This window comes from Triturus cristatus, chromosome 1_2 (genome assembly GCF_964204655.1).
Source record: "Triturus cristatus chromosome 1_2, aTriCri1.1, whole genome shotgun sequence".
Taxonomy (NCBI): domain Eukaryota; kingdom Metazoa; phylum Chordata; class Amphibia; order Caudata; family Salamandridae; genus Triturus; species Triturus cristatus.
The window spans coordinates 814978983-814994353 of record NC_140580.1 but is presented as its reverse complement, the minus strand read 5'-3'; positions in this window follow the sequence as shown (position 1 = coordinate 814994353).

The following is a 15371-nucleotide window of genomic DNA, read 5'->3' as shown; positions in this document are numbered from 1 at the left end:
CATCAAAGGTGAAGCCACATTTTCCTTCTATGTCTCAGCTACAGACAGGCTTATCTGTCTGTTAGCCAGACCTATTTTTTACAATATTCGCAGAGTGGGTTTCATGCAATATAATATTTTTCTAGCCTTTCTCATCTCACTGCTCCTGATTTGATTGTTTTCCTCCCTGTTAGTCTTGGCCCTCTCTACAGTTTCACCTCCAAACCCTTAGCTTTCCCCCCTCCTATTTTTCTGAAATAGTTTTTGTCGGCTCCAGGACTCTGCAATTTGCCACTGCTAACACCACCACCAAGTGCTTGTGCGCACTCCCTAAAAAATGTAACACTGGTATTCACCTGATTGGCATATTTAATTTACTTAAAAGTCCTTAGTAAAGTGGGATACCATATACCCAGGGCCTGTAAATAAAATGCTGCTAGTGGCCCTGCAGCACTTATTGTGTCACCCACTTAAGTATCCCCTTAATACATGTCCCAGAACTGTCATTGCAGCCTGAATGCAACGTGAACGTTTTATACTGGCAATTTCACATGGCAATATAGCCCCCTTGCCAAACCTTAAACTCCTTTTTTATTGCTTATGTCACCCTTAAGGTGGGCCCAAGGCAGCCCACAGGGCAGGGTGCATTCTAATGAACAGGTTTGACATGTAATTTTAAGTTTTACATATCCTAGTGGTGGAGGAAAACTCTATTGTGAGGCTGTCCTCTCCCATAGGATAACAATGAGTTACCTTAATACATGCTAACTTTTGATTTAGAACAGGTGAAGAATTCATGTTTCGTATCTGAGACATTTATAATTTATAATCATCTTTAATGGTAAAGTCGGATTTTAAGGTACAATTTTGAAAATGCCACTTTGATAATATTGGCCTTTTCCTGACCTATTTGGTGCCGGCAATCCTGTCACTGGGTCACATGACGGGGTGTAGTTGGCAGTTGGACTTTGTATATTCCTCCCAGAAAGCCCCACAATAGAGGGATTAGGTGTGCCTGAATGGGCCATCAGTAGCAGGAAGGAGGAGGCAGAGCTGGGCACAGCCCTACTTGCAACTGAATAGACTGTGCCCTGCCTTCACCCAACGGACTTGTCACCTCTGTGATGGTCCTGCAGCCAGCCTCGAGTTAGGGCTGGGGAGTCAGTGAACATAAAGCATTTCAAAGGGAACTCTCTAGAAACTTCTCCCACTTCAAAGATACCAGGTATAAAACAAGGACCATCAGATCCTCTCTTCAGTTCACTTCCTGGGTCTTCCTTGACCCCTGGAGGTCAACCCTAATGCTTGAGCCATTTTCAAGTTCTTGAAGCCATGACTATCAGAGTGACTCCAAGGGATAGTTGGCTGATCTCCTACTCAGAGCCTCAGAGACAGAAAAGGCTCTGACCATCGACTAACTGCCCAAGTGATGCCCCTCCAGTCCAGGACTCTTGGTGGTGGTGTTAAAGGGTCCCAGATGGCCAACATCCAGAACTTGGGACTTAGAAAACTTTGGGCTAAAAACGGCTCTGAGAACCGAGAGGAGACAGGTTCCAACCTGCTTGCCTATCCGCCCAATGTGCATTGCTGGCTGGCCTGACTTGGTGGCAGCGACCGCTACATTCTTCTATGCAGCAGCAAACCCTGTTCAGCGGTCCTTCCCCAAAAGGGTATTTGGCCATGTGGAACTCTCTTCAGCTACGGCCTCAAGCTTTGTCCCACTGGAGATTTTAGACTTTAGACCAAAAAAGAGGCTAAGGGCCTGATTACAAGTTTGGTGGTCCTGAAGAGGGCCACCATGCCATAGCCCCACTCCAGGACTGCCAAACTTGTCCACGAGCAGCCCCCCAGGTTACGAGTAAGCTTGTGATCTGGCGGATGGTCCTTTGGCGTTCCCACTGCAGTGCCCAATGAAAAGGCACTGCTATGGGAATGCCAGAGTCAGGTCCTTCACGGCATGGACAGTAAAGTCCATGCCATGCAGGAATGGTGGTGACTCCTCACTAGGTGCACAACATGTGCCTCCTGCATTGCACCCCATGGCCCTGAGGCAATAGGGGTCCCTGTAGGGCCCCGTTTGTTTCTTCTCTGCCACAGTTTTTAGGGCATGCTCACCACCATAAAAACTGTGGTGGAGATTAAACTTGTCATAATGCTTGGTGGTGGCACAGCCAAGCATATTGTGGCCTCAAGACTGTTGCAACACTGTTGTGGCGGTCACATGGCGGTACCACTGCCCTACTTAAAAAAGGTCAGTCGGACCACTTGTGGCTATGGTGGTCCAATGGTCATATTTAGGCGCTAAGTCCAAACATAGAAATCTTTACTGCTACTTCATCCAGCGGCTCCTCAAAGATGATGCCATCTTCTCGGACACCACCTGCAGACATTACTCGCTGAAATTTACCTTCTCAGACAACTTTTTATTGAAATTTCTTCTAAGTCCGAAGGTAAATGCCGACCAGGCCTAATTCACTCTTTGTATATGACCTGCACTCCATTGCGGTAGGCCATATTTTTTACAACTTTTACCAAGTCTTGCACAACTAGATGTTCACAGTTGGCGCATGGTCTTTTAGGTGCTAGTTTTTACCCTCAAATTTAAAAATGTATTACCCCTGTTCTACTAATTAGATTTATGTCATTATGGTGTCAAATAATTTATTGAACTTTACTCTATATGTTTTAATTAGTGTGGGATTTCTTGTGTGGTGGCAATGAGGCCACTATTGCCACCTAGGGCTCAGAATCTGTCTCAGAAATTGATTCGGATGCTCAACCCTTGGTAGCTCGGTTGCGAGTAGGCAGGCTTAAGTTCAGAGACAGTTATGTAAAGCATTTAAAAACACAAATTCAGTACATAATTAAGACACAAAACACAATACAGATCCAGCACCAATTTATAAAAATCCCAAATACTTTTATCTTCAAAATGACACCAAAAGGAAAAAAAGCCAATGTAGGGAACAGGAGATATGAATTTGCAATGCTTTAGCACTATATAGCACTTAGAAACCTCTAGCACCTATTGGGTATCTGGTTGGGCTCTACAAGGACAAAGTCAAAGTTTTAGGCTGCCTGCCATAGAGCCCTGAGTGTCTACCCCTTGTGATAGTCCTCGGTAACAGATTTTAACTTCTGACTCAGAAACATTTCTGTAGCTTTTTCTGCCGAGGTCCTTCGAGGCTCTCCACCAGTCTGGGTTCGGTGTGGCTTGACTTTCGGTGAGCTCCCAGTCAAGCTGTGGAAGTTGCACCACCCGTTCTTTTCAGCAGGATGAGCCAGAGATTCAGGCCGGCTTGCTGTTGAAGGTGGGCGACTTGACCCTTGCGGTTGGAGCCGCTCAAGTCTTTTACCTTCGGACTTAAAAACTTACCAGGAGCTTTTTCTGCCAGGGTCCTACCGATGCTCTTCACCAAGCCAGGTTTCTTGAGGGTTCGCAAGCTTGATTTTCGACGAGCTCCCAGTCACAGTCTGGAAGTTGGACCTCCAGAGCTTTTCAGCAGGACGAACCGGCAGGGCAGGCGAGCTCACGGTTGAGGGTCGCCTGCTTGGCTTGTCAGGTTGGAGTCGGCCCACATATGGAGCTTTTTTTTTAAGTTGCTCCAAACCTCTGGAACTTCTTCCTGGATTTCCTCTGGGGATTCCAAAGTGTACAAAATACAATCCAAGGGTCTGGAATCTCCACAATGGTCCTGGAAAGTTTGGGACTTCAGTTCCCAAACTCCACTTGAACAAAACCCTTGCAAATCCACTGGAAGCTCTCCAGGATGGGGGTTCTTGGTGGTGATGGTTCAGGTGATCTCTGTTAACCTAAAGCTTGCAGGGAGTCCCCTCTTTTTTCCTCTTGAAGTCAGTTAGGTCCACAGGGCTGTAGTTCCAGATTGTGCAGCAGGCACACGTGCAGCCAGTCAGATTACAGGGCTTGGTGTTGCAAATTAAACTTACTGCACTGACCCTTCTTCTGCACTTAGTTTCAAAGAGCTGAGCTGAGAGGCTCTGCCCCTCTCAGATACTTATTCAGTGTTCTCTGTGGTCAAGCAGGAGGGCACTCCTGTCCAATGAGGTGCATTGTAACACCCCAGATCTTGGTCATTTTCCCCAATGTGTGGCACTATGGTCTCCCAGAAATCACTATTTCTCCAAAATTCAATATGGCTGAAGTCTCAGCAGAGGAGCAAGAGCTAACTAAACCAACCTCCAGTGTAGCTAATTTCCATAGTTTCCCTCCCCCTAACATCTACAAATTCTTTTGTTAAGACTGCCAACTGGCGAAACAAAGGAGATGGGGGTTGATGGACCTGGCTATTCCTGCCTGTCCTATCGTTTTTTGAAACCCCATGGTTTATGACCCCTTCCTCCTGCTCTGGCATTCCTCTGCAACAGGGCTCTTTCCAACAAATTAGCCACTCTGAGGTGAGCCACTTATCAGTTCATCAATGCAGCTTGCCTAATCCTGTTAACTCTGATCAATTTGGGCAAACCACTGAAAGGCTGGATTTTGGCCTATAGACAAGAAAGTCTTATAACTTATTTTCTGTATACTTTAGGATAAATTCAACAATAGCAGTGTTGGATTCATCAATACCAATCTCCTAAGTCCTTGAATTATATTTTCTTTTATTCCTAGCATTAGTTATGAATTCAGAAACTAGTGCAATGTTAAGCTATGTGGCTGGGGATACACAATGGGAAAATGAAATCTCTAATTTCTCCAACACCAGGGCCTATAATACATCTTATAGGACCCTGCTTATAGATAGATGATTCCCACCCCTGGGACACCCAGGGGAGACTTTAGGGAAGCTGATTATGCACAGATAAAGTAGATCCTCACTCCACAGTGCTGCTAGCACAAAAGTCTATTTTGGGAAGCACTTTACTGCAATTTCTCTTTACCCAGGGCATATAAAACATCATTTATAAGGGTCCTCCTGACTCCTGCACACCTGGGACACCTAGGGGAGACACTGGGGGTACCTAATATGCCAAAATACTGTAGTGTATCATTGTGTAAGTGCCCCTAACACCAAAGTCGAGTTTGGGTACAATTTACATTTTAAAACAGTCCTGCAACACAGGTCTGCTTTTAAAATGACCTCAGGCTCTCAGAGCTGCAGATATGCAAGTTCATAAAGGGCTGCTGGCCTCTAAACTGCAATGCCCTATCATATACTACGGACTTAAAGGTAGTATTAATCCCTCTGCCCTATTATATACTAGGGACTTATTAGGTAGAACATGCCAATCATAGGGGTACCCTAACCCATAGTGTACCTTAATGTGAGTGTGTATTTTCACTATGTTTTCATTGTGTTTTCACCCTAGAACTTGCCTTGGGCCTGGTTAAGGAGAGCCCAGGGACGGTCAGAGTCAGTTACCACCAGTACCAGTCACAAACAAATGGGGGTGCCCAGAGCACAGGATGACCTTGCAACATAGCCCCCCTAAAACGAAAGGTGATGGGTTGCTAACCTACACTCTGGTAGTCCTCATCAGCTAAGTGGAAACTCCTGGAAAGTCCATCCACATTGGCATGCGCCAACCCAGGTCAGTGTTTCACTGTAAAGTTCATTCCCTGTAGGGAAATGGACCACTTCAATAACTTGGGATTTTCCCCTTTCATCTGCATGATCCATCTGAAAGGCCTGTGGTCAGTTTGAACATGGAAGTGAATCCCAAACAAATGTGGTCTCAGCTATTTCAGGGACCAAGCCACAGCAAAAGCCTCTTTCTTCAATGGCACTCGGCCTCTGCTCTCTGGGAAGAAGTTACCTGCTAATGAAGGCAACTGGCTGATCAAGGCTTTCCTCATTTACCTGTGACAATACGTCCCCAATCCCTTGTTCTGAAGCATCTGCCTGAACCACAAAGTCCTTTGTGTAACCAGGGGCCAGTAACACATTTTTTTGAACACATAGCAGCTTTCAGAGGGTCGAAAGCCTTCTGACATTCTGGAGTCCAATCCACTTTCTTGGGCCTCTTCTTAGAAGTTAGTTCTGTCAGTGAAGCCAAAATTGTCCCATAAGGTTGAACACACCTTTAATAGTAACCAGTCAGTCCAAGGAATGCCCTAACCTAGGTAACAGGGGCTGTCCAATCCAAAATAGTTTGAATCTTGGCCTGTAGAGGTTGTACATGGCCTCCACCTCCCATGTGCCCCAGGTACACCACAGAATGTTTCTAATTTTTCTACACCAACCTCTGATGAAGAACCAGTCAGTTCGAAAATGCATTGGGTTATGTAAAGAGTCCTGTTATCAAATATGGTTGAACGCACGTGCTTATGTAAAAGCCTGGATGGGCCAAAGAAGGCATCTGAAAATGCGAATAAAGTATTCTGCTCAACCGTGCTGTCTCCAGATTGATTCTACAAACATGAAAAGAAATGATTAATATTGATTCTCAAACTGTCTGGTGTACTATGGATTAACTTGTTAAATATTGTAAGATTGGGTTTACTTTGGAGCATTTCTCTCATTCATGCAGTGCAGCAGCAGGGGACGCAAACTGCAGCACCCTTTGGCATAATGGTTGGTGAAGGGATATTTCTATGCATCATTGAAAGCCATTTCTAATGCTTTGTCAAATGAAATTTCCCGAATTGCTCCTCATCATCTCTTTGCTTACCAAGTGTCAAGCATTCTAACATGGAACATGTTGCAGTGCCAAAGCCACTAAAAGTGTTGCCCAGCCTACTTACTAGGAGAGGTTCCACATCTACACCAATTACGTTGAACGCTTGGTAGACAAGGGTGTTTTCAGATTCAAGTTTGTTTATTCTGTCCACTACAGCAATTATGTTTTTCTGTAAAAATCTAAGAATTCAGTACAGTGTGCTTTTTTTCACCTCACTATCAGTATGCTCACAAATATACTCACATTTATTGCCTTTGGCATCATCACCAAGCAATAATTCTGTACACGGTCGCCACATAGATAATATAGCATTCATGACCTCTAGTACTGAGAACCACAAGTTAAATGGCACAGTTGGGATGACTCTTTCTTTGATGCCACACAAAGCACAAAATGAGAAATATTTGCGTTTTAGTTTTTATGCATAATGATGCTTTCAGCATACCATCTAGCAAGTCGCAAGGATCTCTTACAGGGAAGCACTTCAGCTCAGGTATCAATTTTGAGAGGTCATCACACAACGTATTCATATACGTAGCTGAATCACTGCAAACACAACAAATATCACTCCAATCTTTGTTGAACTTGGTAAAAACTTTTTGCAGGAGCCAGGGCAGGGTCTAGGGTGGTGGGACCTGTGCCACCGCATGGGCGCTGACTTGAGGTTGGGGAGCCATGTTTGCAAGTATATTGTGCTTTTAAAAACACCTGCTGCTGTGTTCCTGGCCTCCAGCAATTCTCAGGCATTAATACAAATTTCAAACAAACTCCAGTGAATAATGTTCTTCCCCGGGAGAGACTAGAGTTTTGTCTTGTGGAAGTTTTGTCTCATTGTGAGGTAGCGCAGAGGGTTAATATGCCACTGCACAGAACGTGTACCATGCCAGTCACAAAGTGCATATAATGTAAATAGGTCCAGTAAATAGGACTGCTTTTGTCAGATAGCTCTTTTTGTTACTTGCAGTTTATAAGTAAAAACCCTAATCTAGTACAGCAAGCTATTAACCGCAATTGAAAAGCTGCATGCAAACTGCAAGGTATATAGATTAAAGAGCTATGGTTTTTTCCCCAGTCTTTCATTATTCTAATGTTGCAATAAAGGTTAATTTGTGTAGAAATCAATTCTTATTATTAAAGAGACTCCCAACCTTGCTGCTGCGTTTTAAATTCAGGGTTTGTGTTTTTCCATTCCAAGCACTGTTAAACTATACTGCCTACCAGAATGGATGACATGTGACTCCTACACGTTGTAGTCCTCTATCTTATGTAACATTTCCTATACACTGATTTACACAAGGAAGATTGATTGTCTCTGTGTAGTGTGTGTGATGTAAAATGCACTGACAACCTTCACTATAATCAGTGACGCAATAAAACATATTAAATGCATCTGAGAGAGGGTGGTTGTGGAGACTTGAGGAGCACTGTTAAAGGGTGATAGTTAGAGAATCTGTGGCAGAGGTGGTCATTGGGGGTGCAAACAAACATTGTTGCACTGGGCTCTACCAGCGCTAAAGTCGGCCCTGACAGCAGCATTTCAAGTGGCACTGCATTCCATGTTTTCTGAAAATCTGCTTTCATGATTTCACCACTATCCCAGATGTTTGGTGACAGCCCTCTTTTCACATATACCTATCACTACACCTTACATTGAATGTTTAAAGCCTGGGTGTTTTTCAATTCACCTACTATCAATACTGACGTGCAAGAAAAGGGGGCTGATGTATCACAGGGTTTCACTCATTCTCTGTCTGTGGGTAAATGTGATAGTACATATTGGGAAAGATTCTGATTAAATCAATAATTTTACCTATCAGTGAATGAATCAAACGTAGCCAAATGATCAAATACGGTGATTTTTTGGGGAGTTTTATATAGCGGGAACTTGACCTGGCATCAAAGCGCTTTACATGAGCACCAGTTGCATTACAGATGGACACATTTATTTTGTTAGGCACGGGGAGATTAAGTGATTTGCCCAGAATCACAGGATGATGAGCTTCCCTACTGAGACTTGAACCCAGTTCCCCAACCTCGTGGTCAACCGCTCTAGCCCTTAGCCCACATCCTCTTCCCAATTTTTATATTTCCTGATTCTCTACAATTAATAAAATAATTAAATAGGACCTAAAATATGCTTTTAAATCTGCATTTTTGACCAAAGACCACAAAACGGAACAAAGCAAATGGAAGAAGAAACAATTTTGTAGGGACATCCCTAACCAGCAAAACTTAAGTAGAATAATGTTAGTCCGGTCTTTCTTGCTGCTACCTTGTATAAAAAAGTTACATTGTATTGTCCCTTTCAGCAATAAAGAAAAATGACTCTTCTCTCTCCTTTTCCTATCTTTGAATGGCATTTAGTTTGTGGTTGTGTAGGTATTTATCAGTGTTTATATGTTTACACTGGTGAGGGCTATTTCTCGTTTGGTGTGGTTTTATCAGGTATTATAGGTTGAAACCTAAAATAGGATAGCCTAATCATGCCCTTCAGGGTCTTGTTGAATCTCTCTACCAGACCATTGGCCTGGGGTTGATATGGGTTGGTGAACTTGTAGTTAACACCACATTCATCCTACATCGCTCTAGATAGTTGGACAGGAAATGTGTGCCCCTATTTGAAACAACTTCTTTTGATAAACCCACTCTGGTGAACACACCAAGCAGTGCCCTAGCAACTGCAGGAGAAGCTCTTGTCCTGAGAAGGATTTCCTCAGGGTACCTTGTAGCATGGTCCACTACCACCAAGATATACCTATTCCCTGATGCAGTAGGTGGGTCCAGGCTAGCTTAATTCCAGTGGAATGGAGACCATGGGACCCAGGTCTGGGCATACCCGTCCCACTCGGGGTGACAAATGAAAAAAGGCAATTGATGGACAGAATGCTGAACAATATCATACATTCACCCAGATACAGAGATCAGGGACTAAATCTACCTTTTTTCTGCTCCCCATGCCATTCCAGTTTAGACCCAGCCATATGCACGTCAATCTTGACCCTGTTCCCCATGGGAGCAGTCCAACCCAAACTGCCAAGCCAGGCCCTCCTTGGACTGGAAACAAGCATCCTAGGACCGGTATCGGGGTTTCACCCCCTCATCATTCAGGCTAGCTTGACTTCAGTGACACAGAGAGCATGGGACCCACGTCTGGCATTCCCGTCCCACTCAGGGTGACAAATGTAAAAAGAACTATTGATTTAAAAAATGCTGAACAATGTCATACATTCACTCCAGTACAGAGATCTGGGCCTAAATCCATTGTTTTATTGCTCCCCATGCCATTCCAGTTTAGACCCAGCCATACGCACATCAGTCTTGAGCCTGTTCACCTTGGGGACAGTCCAGCCCGAACAGCCACTGGATTCAAGCTAGCCTGGCTGATGAGGGTGTTTCCCCGAAAACCGGTCCTAGGATGCTTGTTTCCGGTCCACGAAAGACCTGGCTTGGCAGTTCGCACTGGACTGTTCCCATGAGGCACAAGGTCAAGACTGATTTGCATATAGTTGGGTCTGAACTGGGATGGCAAAGTGAGCTAAAGAAGAATGATGGATTCAACCCAGATCTGTGACTGGGGGTGAGTGTCTGAAAAGTTTCAACCCTCCGTCCATCATCTCCTGATGTTTGCTTAGTTATGCCAAATCTCATAGCTTTGGCAGGGATCAACTCCCTTCCTCAGGAGTCAGATCCTCCTGCCCCTCTGGAGTTCTGACCCAGAGTCCTTGTCTGGAGATGCTTGGCCCTTTGTTCCAGGGTACAGGAACCCTGGTTTTCCCTTCTGGAAAGTCTGTTAGCTAGCAACAGCTAATACCCACTAAGAGAGTTTCAATATTTTCATATGGAGCCCTCTATCCACCTCTGACCACTCAGATGCTTCAAGATCATTGCTCAGTAAGCACTGGATTGGGAGAAGAGGAGACAGAACTACTTTCATAGGGACTGTCACACCTCCCCATTCCAAATGCACCATATCCATATGACGGAGTTTGGTACTGCTGTCTGCATTGGTCACCTGGTGAAACTCACCAGGTAGCAATTCCTCTTGAGGCACCAGGGCATCGAGGACCACACCACACTAGCTCCTATGTCTATTATAGCCTCAATCTCAGTCCCAGTCACTTGTAGCCTCTGCCTCTACTTATCCATGTTTGGAGGTAAGGCAGCCAGGGTTGTAACATTCACCCCACCCAGAGGCACTAAGGTTGCCTCTACAACCTGCCTACCCCTCTCTGGGACACTCTCTATCCACCCACTTTTACAATACCAATCCTTGGGAATGCTAGTGGGGGGGAGTTCTTTGTACAGAGAGCATCTACCTTCTTGTGCACTGGCTGTTTACAGTCAAAGCACTTATCCACCTTTGAAGGATCAAAGAACCCACCATTCTTTCCCCGATACCCCCTGCTTTTGATTTTGAGTTGGCTGAGCCCCCCCCCTCCTTGCTCAGGTCTTAGTAGGTGATTGGAGGACTCTGTTTTTGATCCTCTTTCCCTTGAGCTTTCTCCTTAGGAGGGACCTGTCAGGGGTCTGTCAACTTTAAGTCCACTAGGTACTGATGTAACTTCTCTTCAGCATAATGTGAGTCAAACTAAGTTATTTCAACAACAAACTATACAGTCCCTCATAGGTGGCAACTTTGTTACCAACAATGTAGCCTTCTAGCACCTTCACTGAGACATCCACAAAGTCCACCTAAGACTTCACAATCACTTTCTGGGTGTCTCTGAACTTCACCCTGTACTGCGCTGGAGTCAGACCAAATATCTTGACTAAGAATGCCTGCGTCTGCTGGTAGGACTCTGTATCATTCCCTCTCAGGGTCAGGAGCCTATCCCTCCCAGCTACTTGAATCAAATCCCACAGGAGTGCACCCCAATACTTACAGTGGACCCTACTTATCTTAATGGCCCTCTCAAAGGCTTCTAGCCGCTTATCAATGTTATCCCGCTCTGTGTACTTGGATACTATTCCTTTGGAAAGCTTGTGGTCAAACTCACAATCCCTGGACATCTCAAACTCGTCATCATTTTCACTACCACTATTTCTTTTCTCCTCCTCCCTCTGCCACTTCTTAGCTGATTCCAGTTTCTCCCTTTACAAGGCAATGAAAGCTAGCTTGGCCTCAGGCTGCTTCTCTGCCAGGGACAGTGGTGGTTCCTGATTAAGGGATGGATGCAGGCAGCCCCCTGAGCCTACACCATGTTCCAAGCTCAGCCATCTTGAGGTTATGTGGTTTAACTAGGTCCAACTCCATGATATCCCTCGTTTTGGGTCGCATCAACTAGTAAAACAGACTTAGAACAATTTTGGAAAAATCAAAACAATGGATTATAAACTGCTTTCAGTCCCAATTCCAAAAATCTAACTCCAAAGTTTGTTTTAAGATAATTTAGAAAATGTTTACAATCCCAATTGACTTTACTGAAAGGTGTACTTGTTAAACACAAGTCCTCATCCACAACGCTGAACACCAAGGTGCCGATTCCGATCGGGTAAAAAAAATTCCCGTACGACTCGTATCCCTATATTTTTACGTACGAATCGTACAAGTCCCGTCCCACCGGTGAAGTACGATCCGTACGTGAAAAATACATACGAATCGCTTCGAATGAGATGCTGGGAGCCAGCTTATGCATGTCATCTTCATATGTAGACTTGCCCTGTAGCCAGCTACCTGTAGAGAACGACAAGCAGCCCCACACTAGGCCCAATACTTTAATCTTTAATCCCGCCCGCTGTTGCTGGGAATAAGTTAGACACACGAAAATCCTGCTCTAGAACTAGGAAAAAATGTAATACCACTAGGCCAGGTAAACTCAACCATACAAACCATGATCTGGTGACCCCCTCTAATAGCTCCCTTGACTCCACCACAGGGATACCATGCTGGGTTGCCAGTATGGTTACGGAGTTACAAACGTCCCTAGAGAGGATAATAATAACACAATTAAAGCCATTAGTGTCAAAAATTGATAAACTTATCTCTGCAATTAATGCTAAAGGGGGAGACAAAACAGGGATAGCCAATCCCCCTAAAAATATGGGACCCATTACCGTGGAAGCTGAACCACCCAAAATCTCTTCCCATTTAAATGGCGGAAGTAAGAAACTCCCAACACAGAGTAGTAATATAGATTTAACCACAGACACACCAAGCTTAACTTTTGTTCCATCAACAAACGACCATCAAGATACTAGTGCCCGTCCGACAACAATTTTGACAGGTACATCAGATAAAACTGTGACGAGGATGAAGGAAATCAGCCAGGGGCCCAAAACCACCATACCCATGGGTAATGACACTATAATGAGAACGAGTTCCTATCAGCTCCCAACAATAAACTTACCCCAGAAGCTCAGCCATTTGTTGTAGCACTTGTGGGAGTGCCACCCTTAACTGAGGGAAAAAGAGAAAGGGAGGATGAACTCAAAAATAAATGTATCCAATGGCTAACGGCCAATATGCCCTTCTTGCTAGAAGAGTGGAATGGATAGGGAGGAACCCCAAGACCATAGCAGGAGATGTGATAATCTTAAATTTCAGGGATACCAGTGCTGTGCATTACATATGCAGCTCTAAGACTTATATACAAAACACTCAAATATCTGCAGTACATCTCTCACACTTTTACTCCGTCCCCAGTTTGGAACTACCCTGGCAATGCGTCAGACCAACAAGAAGAGGGCATTATCGTCCGCCACTCCTTGAAAATAGAGGGTTATATAGGGAAAGCGGATTCACCCGTTCTTTTCCTCCCCCGATACAATCGCACTGGAATAGATTCAGTGTGTTGGAGGAGGTGGATTGACTTATCCCAGAAGTAAAACTAAACTCCCATCCCATTGCTGAGATTTTTACCCGGGTAGAGACAAGGGTCGAGAAAATACTGCAGGAAGATCTGAGAACTACCTTATCACTTGAACAAAGACCTAAGGAAAGGGCATTTAATGCCAATACCGAGGATAATATGGGTTCTGTGGATCCGAACAAATACTGTATTCATTTGGTCTCATGGAATATAGCTGGTATTAAAAATAAATTGCCTTCCCCGGAGTGGGCAGGATTTATGGCCAAATTCGACATCTGCCTTATGCAGGAGACCTGGGCACTTGAAAACAGCGCCAGTACAACCTTTGCCACTTACGACACCTTGGCATCATTTGCAGGAAAAGGTCGGCCTTCTGGTGGACTATCAGTCTGGATAGCCACACACTTGGGAGTCCAGGCCACTCAAGTACCAACAAAATCCCTGGACTTCCAGTGCGTCCTTTTAAAACCCCTAGGTAACTCCCCAGTGGCAATAATAAATGTATACTCAAGACCTACCAAAAGCGGAAAAGAATCACCCGTAATTAGCGACCTGGCCTCATTTATTCTAGGGCTTGATCCCTCTTTTGCCCTAGTGATTGGAGGGGACCTTAACTGCCAGTTCGAACCGCTGGGTGAAGCCGAGTTGGGTGAACAGGACGAAGTTGATGAGCTGTGGCACATCCCTACTCTCGATATTGCACCAGTAAAAGCCTGGACACCCTTGGCACTACAAATAAAATCCTTCTCCCTTGCAATGTCTCTGCGGGCATGCAATGGTAGATTGGAATCCGATCGCCCAGCAGCTGGAACATTTAACAGATCCAACAAAGCCTCCATCATTGACTATGTAATGATTGAGGTTAAAAACTGGGACAAGCTGCTGGATTTCAGAATCGAGAATAGACAGGACAGTGACCACAATGCACTGATCCTTACTCTGAAGCCAGGGTCTTTTGGCTTGAAAAATACTGCGATTAATCCTGCTCTAGCAACTCACCCCCTCGTACTAACCAATAATAGAAGGCGGGTGAAATGGCCCCATTTGGCACAGTCACCCCAACAACTTGCCAAAATTTATGAACTGGCCACGCCATTTATAGCTCAGATGGCCGAAGGTAAAGAGCACGCGCAAATACTGGGTACTCATAAACAACTAGTTGTGGCACTGGCGGATGTTTTCCATCCTGTAATCCGTGCTAAGAAACATATACCAAACACTCACCCTTGGTATAATACGGATTGCAGGAGATTACGCAGGGAACTTTTAATGGCAATCAAGTCAAAAAATAAGGCAGATATCAGAACCCTTAGGAAGGCATATAAGGAGGAATTACGTAGGAGCCGGCTGGATTGGGAAGAGGATATATGGGGAAAATTGAAGAATGCCCTGAACCTCAAGGACGCCAAACTTTTTTGGGCCCTAGTGAATAATACCAGGGGAAATAGTGCGGAATCTTTTCTCCCAAATATTGCGCCCGCAGTGTGGGAAGCCCATTTTGCGACCCTATACAGCTCCCCCCTCGGCGAGAGGGCACCTCATCTGGAAGGCTTCACTGGTACATTAATAAACTTGGATTGCCAGAGTGACCCCAGTACGCAAAGACCCATGATACCTGTGGAATTCCTGGACCCCGTAGATGCCAGAGTCAGGGTAGCTTCAGAAAGCATTGTTAGAATATCAATCAAGGAAGTAGAGCATGCCATCGCCAGGCAGCCTCATAATAAAGCACCCGGCCTTGACAAAGTCCCTGGCGACCTCTTCCACTCCCAACCTAGGATCTGGGCACCCTATTTAGCGGCACTGTTCAATGCAGTACTCGAGGGAGCTAACATCCCAGATACATGGGCCGGGGCCGAAATTGTCCCTATATTTAAAAAAGGTTCCCCCTTGGTGCCCTCAAACTATAGACCGATAAGTCTCTTGGACACCTCACAGAAACTT